Raw genomic sequence first — 8,213 nt, forward strand, 5'->3', positions numbered from 1 at the left:
TAGACAGCAGCCCACCAGGGTCCCCCGTCCCTGGGATTCTCCAGGCAAGAACACTGGAGTGGTGTGTCATTGCCTTCTCCGGAACTGAAGGGTTTAGAGGCCATCAAATGGACATGACCTTTAAAGGTAATTTTGATGGTTTTACATAGAAATGACCTCTAATGGAAGAGAACACAAATGGGAACTATTTGAGATACATTTCTATGTAAAATGTAGTTTGCACATAATTCAGCATTTTAAATGAGCACTCTGCAACCCAGACCAAATATCAATCATGTCTTGAGGTTTTCTACTATGTACCAACATCAAATCTACATAGGAACAAATGTTACTCCTGCTTTTCTCTTCTATATCAAATGTCCTGAAGCCTTTGTCTCTCTGGAGCGAGGCCGAGTTTCTGAAGGCACATTCCAGTATAAACATCACCGATGGAGTAGAGAAGGACCTGGTCAGTCACATTGTACAGTCTCAGGACCAGGTGGCCGGAGTAGAGGAATCTACCTCCTCCTGCATAAGGCGGGTAGACACCAGTGTAAACAACTTCCGGAATGTAGTACTTGAGTTTCTTATCCCGATGAGTTCCAGCATTATGAATCACGTCACCAATAAACAAATCTTTGGCTTTGTTCCCGGATAAGCTATTCAAGTAATTCAGGAGATGATGGGTGTTCACAAAAACATCATCATCGCCCTTGAACACGAACTCGGCATTTGGACAGGAAGTGCTCACCCACCTGAGAAAGAGTACTTCTTTCAGAGACAAGTTGAAGAATGTATCTCTGTAGTTCCACAAAAGAATGTCTTGGTGCTTCTCACTCTCAAATTTCAGCATATCTGAAAGGTCAGACATATTTAAAATCTCCAAAACCTAAAATCCACTTACAGAAGACTAGGGTCGGGCCCGTGAAGACCAAATGGTCCCAGTGTGGGATGCTACTGACAGCTGACTGTGCATGGATGAGCTAGCAGTGGGCAGCGGTGAGAACCCAGGAAGGCCAGGGTCAAGATATGGTATCCCAAGTGCTGTGCCTTATTGGCTGCTTGCCAGGAAAGGGGGAACTTGGGAATGAGTGGGCCTGGGGTAGTCAATGGAGCAGTGGGTCTTGGTGGGAGGTTAGAGGCAGAAGCATCTGGGGAGGTAATGGGGGAGATGTGGAAGGGGCTGAACTTAGAGAACAGACTGAGCGAGGAGTTAGGTGTTGCCAGGAGAAGATGGGATGAGTGGAGGAGAAACTCTGGATTGCCTTGGAGTATAAATAAGAGGTCATATGTGCATTAAAGCATGTGCTTCCTAAGGGGTCTGTGCAAGCATGGGACTGGGACATGCAGGCTCTATCACATAAGCAAGAGATGTTGTTATCCAAGATACGGTTAGTATGTTAGACAGTGTATGTATAGGTAATAGAGTGTAAGGCAGGCTTTAGTAAGATAATGAAAGAAATTTCAACATGTCACCCAGTGTACTAGGAACGTCAGCACACACTCTTATTTCATCTTTATACCCTCTATAAACAAGAAGCAGGTCTAGTGATTATACTCTACAGATCAGGAAACTGAGATGCCAAGGTGCTGAGTAGTTGTTTTATATCCTATGGGTGGTACAGGTCAGATTCAAGTCCATATCTTTTTTCTTTTTATTGTATGTTGGAATATATTTGATTAGCAATGCTGTGTTAGTTTCAGGTGTGCAGCAAAGTGGTTCAGTTATACTATACATGTATCTATTCTTTTTCAAATTCTCAGGTCCACATCAGTCGATTCCAAAGTCCATTCTCTTTTCACGTTATCAGAACAAATACTGCAGGATGTTAAGCATGCTAAAATGCCCTATGATCAGTTGTAGGAAGTACTCAAAAGAATGGGGTTGCCATCCCATTTTTTTTAACATGGAAATCCCTTTCTCTCTAGCTTTCTTTAAGGTGACAGGTTAGATACTCTAATTGGACAACACAAATATACAACCTAAAGTGTAACCCAAGAGTTAACCACTAAGTGATTTTTGTTTTGTTTTGCTTTGCTTTACAATTTGGAAGCATTCATTTCTGGACTGGTATATCCATTCCAGGTTTATATCCATGTCTAATTAAAGAACCAACAAAGACACTAACCAATTAACGATCATGACTTGCCCTGCCAGTTATCTTTGTTCATATTAGTACTCTAATTCAATCAAACTAGGAATTTGCAACTAGTTATATCACGTAAAAGAAGAGAGTTACATAGACATTGCTTGTGTGTTTTCTTTGGACTTTTTCAAAAGTCCCTGACAAAAATTTCAAAGCCTCTGTCCTTGTGATGTAAAAGTTGTTCTTATATTGACTAGATGAAAAAACATTACTAAGCAAAACCTCTGAGGAGAATTTATAGTCAATCTTTACCAACATAGATTATCATTTGAACGAAATCAAATGCTGTTTGCAGTTTTGAAAGTATTCAGTAGTTGTCCATGGCTTAGGAAAGTTCCCTAAGCCTGTGAGTTTTGCAGATGACAAAGTGCTTTGCTTTTTGTATGTTATTCTCTTTCTTGAGGTGATGGTTCTCAGAACAGTCAGCAGCATCAGTATCACCTGGGACCTCATTAGAGATGCAAATCCTTCAGGCCCACCTCATACCTGCTGAGTCAGAATTTCTGGGAGTTGGGCCCAGCAATATGTGTGTCAATAAGTCCTCCAAGAGATACTGGGGCACATCAAAGTCTGAGAATCATTGTCTTGAAGTTGGTCAGATTGTAAATGCAGCACAGCAGTCCTGGCATCCTGGTGAATCTGTAATTTACTAAATAGTAACTAATAATAGATCTACAAAAGAAACTTTTTTTACAGTTGTTTTTCTTATCCCTAAGACATGTAAAAAGCATCTCTGATTGCCAAAATATTGCTCCGTCTTCATTTCTTTTAAATGTGTATATTTTTGGCAATCCTGGGTCTTTGTTGCTATGCGCGCTTTCTGTGGTTGCAGCGCGCAGGGGCTACTCCTTAGTTGTGGTCAGTGGGCTTCCCATTGTGGTGGCTTCTTTTTCTACTGAGCACTGAGCTCTAGGACACTTGAGCATCAGTAGCTCTGGCTAGGGCTTAGTTGCCTCAAGGGATGAGGAATCTTCCTGGGACCAGAAATTGAACCCGTGTCCCCTGCATTGACAGGTGGATATTCCACCACCGGACCACCAGGAAGTCCAATTGCTCATTCTTTAAACACTTCCTCCTCCTGGATATTTTCCTCAATTCTCCCAGCTAGAAAATCTTATATCGTATTCTTTGTAAGTTTAAAAGGAAATTTTGCTTTGTGCAATACAATTGTGAAATCTACTTGGTGTGGATTCAAGAGCTTAATTACCTCTGGAGGGATAAAACCGAATACCCAGATTGCAAAGCCAAGAACAAGTTTCCAGAGTATCAGTTGTCTGTTCTGGGTGACCCTTGTTATCACACACAGGTCTTGGGTGACAGAGAGCTTGGAGGTGTTGTTTGACGGCTTGGCGGGACCCACTGCAGAATCGTTGCACCAAGCATTCAAGGAAGAGTCTTGTCTGGATAGTCTCACCTTGGTTGCCTTTACCAAAGCTCAGTAGTCCTCGGATAAGAGGTGACTGTGTTAGATTGCTAGGCTGCCATAACTAAGTACCACTTAAGCAACAGAAATTTATTTTCTCATAATAAAATGATATGAGATGAAGGTGTCACAGGGGTGATTTATTCTAAGGTCTCTCTCCTCAGCTTGTAAATGACCATCTCTTCCCTCTGTGCCTTTGTCCTAATTTATGATGTTGGTTGGTTTAGGGCTTGGTTTTACCTTACCCTTTTAAAGGCTGTCTGTCCATATATTTACATTCTGAGGTGCAAGGTGTTAAGACTTCAACATACGAATTTTAAGGCAATATGGTTCTTCCCACAACAGTTAGTTCTGGTTTTGACCACTCGTTTTACATATACATATATATATATATAGTTGTGTCAGACTCTTGCAACCCTATGGACTGTAGCCTGCCAGGCTCCTCTGTCCATGGGATTCTCCAGGCAAGAACACTGGCTAGAGTGGGTTGCCATTTCCTTCTCGAGGGAATCTTCCCAACCCAGGAATTGAACCCAGGCCTCCTGCATTGCAGGCAGATTCTTTACCGACTGAGCTACAAGGGAAGCGTATAATATATATATTATACACACACACACACGCATATATTGGCTGCACTGGGTCTTAGCTGTGGCATGTGGGATCTTTAGTTATATATGGGATCTAGTTTTCCTGACTAGGGATAGAACCTAGGCCCCCTGGAGTGGGATCATGGAGTGTTAACCTCTGGACCACCAGGGAAGTCCCCTGACCACTTGTTAGTAAAATGAACTTATAAATGCCTCAGAACATTAATGGATTATGGACTTGTTCTCTTGTAGATGAAATCCAGTTGATGTGGTCCCTCAAAGGGATAGTCCCACCACATTCCTACTGGATCCCCAAAGCCGTACATATACCCCATTAGCATCCCCAGATGCCCAAGAATGAATGAGCCATATAGAAGTAGGCAAACAATCACATTGGCTGAAAGGATAATATTCCATCCCTTAAATAAATGTAGTACCTTTGTTCTTGTCTTGGAATCAGTATGGAAGGCATGTGAAAAATGAGTTAGCTGGGAGTTAATTGACTGCAGAACCTATTTTCAGTCTCTGCTTGTATTTTTTGAATTATAATACACAGTGGGTGATTCAGCAAAAGGCTTCAAGAAGAAATTCTTTAAAGAAAGATCTTACTGAATTGATGTCTTCATAATTCATGAGGAGTAGATCCATAATAGCCTATTTTCTCTTCAATTTTGAAAAATAAAAGATGCCATTAGTTTAAATTAGGCTCATATGTGGAATAATCAAGGGTATCAACAAATCACTCCCATGCTATTCAGGAATGGGAATAAATGACAAAAAGAACAGACTATTTCTTTAAAAAATTAAATGTAAAATCTGTATTGATGGGTTTGGGTAAACTTATTTTGAAGAGTTGATAGACAACGTATGACTTTATAAAACTCGGTTGTGGAAACTCAAAATATAGTAAGCGGGTAGTTGTTGCACATTGACTTCTGTTTGTGATTGCAGAGTCCTCTCAGCTATAAACACGATCTTTTGGGATTGAGCTGTGTTTGGAGAATGTACTCAGGACATTTGGTGACTTTATAGATATGATGTGGAGTTTAATTTTTATATTAAAAGATGTCCTGGCAATGCTGTATGAGCTGCTTCTCATACTGGCTGGAGAAGGCGGTGAGCCCAGATGGAAAGAATTAGGGTAAAAAAGCGTGTTCATTTACTTTTTTCCCCCAAGAAGCTGAAACCCCAGGAAGTTGACTATGGGTAGTATTTTATCTCTTCTAGCTACAGGAAATGAAAATATAGAAAGGAGAATTGGGGACCCTGCTGAGATGTCTATTTCCAGGCATTGTTTAGTAACTTGGTCACATTTTTTCCTCTAATATCAGATTTTGCTTTCCACTTGCGGGTGGCAGTGGGAAAAAAAGAAAAAAAATTTTCTGAACATAAATAAGTAACAGAATGTAAGTTTAAGAGTAATTTTATCTGAGAAATAATTTTTTTCAGGGTGTATAAAGATGGATTATAGGCAGTAGTTTTTACATTACTTTGATAAGACATCAGTAAGAGTAATTTTATATAATTCTTCACAAGCATATTACATGGATGACTTTTGTCTTTGTGGTGGTTTTAAGTCTCTTCCCCCAAATAGTCTAAACTTGATTTACCTACATCAGGAGTTGACTTTGCAGGGCACAGAGGGCACAAGACCAGTCATGCAGAATGTACCTGTTTGTCACTGTGAGAGTTCAGACATGAACTAGAACCAATGGCCCATTAAATACCCACTTAGTTGTTTAAAGCATATTCTAGCTTTGAGAAATAATTGTTGATACAGAATCTTGTAGCTGAGCCAAGGACTGGAATTCCTGTAACTCTAGTCAGAGTAGAAGCTAAATTAAGCAGTTGTGTTCAAGGATTTTGTGATTCTGCTCCACTGGAAAGTCTCATCTAGAGAGTAATTAGGAACAGGGGAAGCCAAGACATAGCATACTTTGCTTTTTGGTGTGTGTGTGTTTGTGTGTGTGTGTGTGATTATGTTTTCCATGTATGGTAGTATTGTAATACTTTCTGAATTATAAATTATATTTTTAAGAAACCTAGAGGGGTGGGAGGGGTGAGAGGAAGGAGGTGCTATATGTATAATTATGGCTGATTTGTGTTGTTGTATGGCAGAAACCATTATAACATTGTAAAGAAACTTTCCTCCAAATAAAAAATAAATTAAAAAAAAATGTTGCTTGATAAAAGAGTCACAAATGTTTTCTCTGAGAAAGCATTTTGTATTGGGGCTGTGAAAAACTGGAAGTGATTCTTCCCATATACTGTTGATACATTTAATAAAAGAGAAGTCTTCTGTGTAAAAGTGTTATAGGTATATAATATAGGATGCAAGGTATATCGTAGGTTAAAAGTCTCATTGTCAGAGAGAATTCACTGAGATACAGTAACTTTCAATTTCCTTTTTAAAAGACAGAGCTAAGTTTTAATTTAGAGGGTACTTACATGAAAATTTCAGGAGTAGTTTAGAAACCAATTAAAAAGGATTTTTGTCTTAAGGGTTTGTGTGCCTGATGTGAGATGGTTATAAATGCTCTAAATTCTTTTTCTTCCTCTGGATTTTACTTCTCTTATATTGTATTGATGGGTGCTTTGTATGGGGGGGAAATTTCTGCAGATGTTCCCTTTCTTCTCCGTTTTTGTTTTATTCTCTAAGATATGTACAGTTTTGCAAATGTTCACTTGCCTGAATAGTCAAAATCTAGCAAACCTCACTGTAGTTGATGTGTATGGGGATAGGTACTTTTAACTATTGTCTACTGAACACACTGTTCAAAGATTATATTATTGTCCTGGCTATTTTCCTAAAGGAAAAGCTCTTGGGGTGAAATAAAGCTGTTAAGCTAGGTTGTGTTTGTGTGCTCCAAGGTTGGGGAAGGTGGAAGGATTAAGAATTTAGGGGGGAAGGGGGAGCTGTATACATACCAGGTTTTAAAGCCACTTCACAGAGCATTTGAAAACCTGAATATCAATAGGTATTTTGTAAAGGAATATTGGGCTTCCCTGGTAGCTCAGATGGTAAAGAATCTGTCTGCAATGCAGGACCTGCGATCGATCCCTGGGTAGGGAAGATCCCCTGGAGGAGGGCATGGCAACCCACTCCAGTATTCTTGCCTAAGAATTCCATGGACAGAGGAGCCTGGGGGGCTACAGTCCACAGGGCCACAAAGAGTCAGACACAACTGAGCAACTAACACTTTCACTTTCTTTCAAAGGAACATTGGCGTAAGAATATTGGTTGATGTACAGGAAAATTTGGCCTTGGAGTACAGAATGTAGCAGGGCAAAGGCTAATAGAGTTTTGCCAAGAGAACACACTGGTCATAGCGAACACTCTCTTCCAACAACAAAAGAGAAGACTCTACACATGGACATCACCAGATGGTCAACACCAAAATCAGATTGATTATATTCTTTGCAGCTAAAGATGGAAAAGCTCTATACAGTCAGCAAAAACAAGACTGGGAGCTGACTGTGGCTCAGATCATGAATTCCTTATTGCCAAATTCAGCCTTGAATTTAACAAAGCAGGGAAAACCACTAGACCGTTCAGGTATGACCTAAATCAAATCCATTATAATTATACACTGGAAGTGAGGGACTAGATCTGATAGACAGACTGCCTAATGAACTATGGATGGAGGTTCATGACATTGTACAGGAGACAGGAATTAAGATCATCCCCAAGAAAAAGAAAGGCAAAAAGGCTGTCTGAGGAGGCCTTACAAATAACTGTGAAAAGAAGAGAAGCGAAAAACAAGGAGAAAAGGAAAGATATAACCATTTGAATGCAGAGTTCCAAAAAAATAGCAAGGAGAGATAAGTAAGCCTTCCTCAGTGATCAATGCAAAGAAATAGAGGAAAACTGTAGAATGGGAAAGACTAGAGATATCTTCAAGAAAATTAGATATACCAAGGGAACATTTCATGTAAAAACGGGCTCAATAAAGGACAGAAATGGTATGGACCTAACAGAAGCAGAAGATATTAAGAAAAGGTGGCAGGAATACACAGTAGAACTATACACAAAAGACCTTCACGACCCAGATAATCATGATAGTGTGGTCACTCACC

At 39.8% G+C, this 8,213-nt stretch overlaps 1 protein-coding gene and 1 pseudogene across 1 annotated transcript in view; one reads left to right on the top strand and one right to left on the bottom strand.

Moving 5' to 3' along the window:
- The window catches only part of LOC104990119 (RNA-binding motif, single-stranded-interacting protein 3), a 682,427-nt gene that overhangs the window by 227,856 nt on the left and 446,358 nt on the right, over window positions 1-8,213 (top strand). The gene's annotated exons all lie outside the window — the stretch shown is intronic.
- On the bottom strand, window positions 229-850 carry LOC104990171 (annotated as a pseudogene).

The sequence above is a fragment of the Bison bison genome, unplaced genomic scaffold, assembly GCF_000754665.1.
Source record: "Bison bison bison isolate TAMUID 2011002044 unplaced genomic scaffold, Bison_UMD1.0 scf7180017864171, whole genome shotgun sequence".
In the NCBI taxonomy this organism is placed as follows: domain Eukaryota; kingdom Metazoa; phylum Chordata; class Mammalia; order Artiodactyla; family Bovidae; genus Bison; species Bison bison.